The following is a 1,420-nucleotide window of genomic DNA, read 5'->3' on the forward strand; positions in this document are numbered from 1 at the left end:
CTTGTCAAGGCTGGATCCGCCACACCAGAAGGGTTTTTTCCCTGTTGCATGCCTGCGACGTAGATGAAGTCCTCTGATTCTTTTTTACATATATATATACATACACATATGCACTGTGTGTGTGTGTGTGTGTTTGTTTGGTATATTCTCTTAGGTGTGATTTCTTTTGTGTGTGTGTGTGTGTTTTATTGCAAAATATTTACTAAATACAATAATAAATTTTTTGTAACTACATGCACTGGACACTGTGTTCTCCATTTTTTGATGTAGTGTCTAATGAATGATCTGTAGTGTGTATATTATTGACTAATGTGTGTATGATTTGAAAGCTTTGTTTGATTTTGAGTACAGGTGAAATGGTTTTGAAGCGATGGTTTGATTTTGCCAGAAGAGTCAGGGGTTATGTGAACTTAGTTTGAAGGTTTGGATTTGTGTTTGAGGTTTTGAGAAAATGAGTGATGGTTTCAAGAAATGTGTTTTAGCAATTCAGAAAAACTGTAATACTGTAACTGCCAACTTGAAGGGTTTTGGTAGGTGAGTTAAAGGAATAGTTCACCCAAAAATGAAAATTCTATCATTAATTACTCACCCTCACTCGTTTCAGTTGTGTTGCTGTCTACGCAGGGTCAGAAAACTCTCGGATTTCATCAAAAATATCGTCTCAGGTTACGTATGTAACCATGGTTCCCTGAGTAGGGAACGAGACACTGAGTCCTCTAGGGGTCGCTATGGGGAACGCCTCGTTGTGACCCGTGTCTGAAGCATACATTGACAAAACACCAACAACACGTTGGCCGTCGACAGCCATGGCGTCACTACCGGTGCGACTATAATATAAATAGGCGCCGGGAGAACACATCATCCACTTCTTCGTCTGAAGCTTGCGTCCGAAGCATGGCAAGAAACCTAGAGGACGCAGTGTCTCATTTCCTACTCAGGGAAGCATGGTTACATACGTAACCTGAGACATTCACTTTCAAGGGAACTTCGAACTGCGTCCTCTAGGGGTCGCTATGGGGAACGGTATACGCACGCCACCATGCTGAGCATACATTGAAAAAACACCAACGCGAGCACTAAGTACCAACTCTACCATAGCCATGGGAGTTGCCCCTGGGACGTTAGACGTCTTGCCTACCTCCCTTTGACCCGCGATTCCTCCTACCCCTACCCGCAGGCGGGGGAGGAGCGCAAGCTGCAACACTAGCCTTCTGTGCCCGTCTCTGATCCTCAAACCGAGACGGGCCAGGACCCCTGGGTTGTTCGGGCTCAGACCTGGACCTTCGTGGAATGAAGTATTTGAAGGTCGCTGAGCGTGCCCTTGCCTCCCTGAACTTCTTGACCACCGTCTCAATGGAGGTACCAAAAAGTTCGGAAGGTGAAACCGGAGCATCGAGAAGAAAGCCCCTCTCTTTCTTCC

This window comes from Sinocyclocheilus rhinocerous, unplaced genomic scaffold (genome assembly GCF_001515625.1).
Source record: "Sinocyclocheilus rhinocerous isolate Xijiao unplaced genomic scaffold, SAMN03320098_v1.1 scaffold1786, whole genome shotgun sequence".
Taxonomy (NCBI): domain Eukaryota; kingdom Metazoa; phylum Chordata; class Actinopteri; order Cypriniformes; family Cyprinidae; genus Sinocyclocheilus; species Sinocyclocheilus rhinocerous.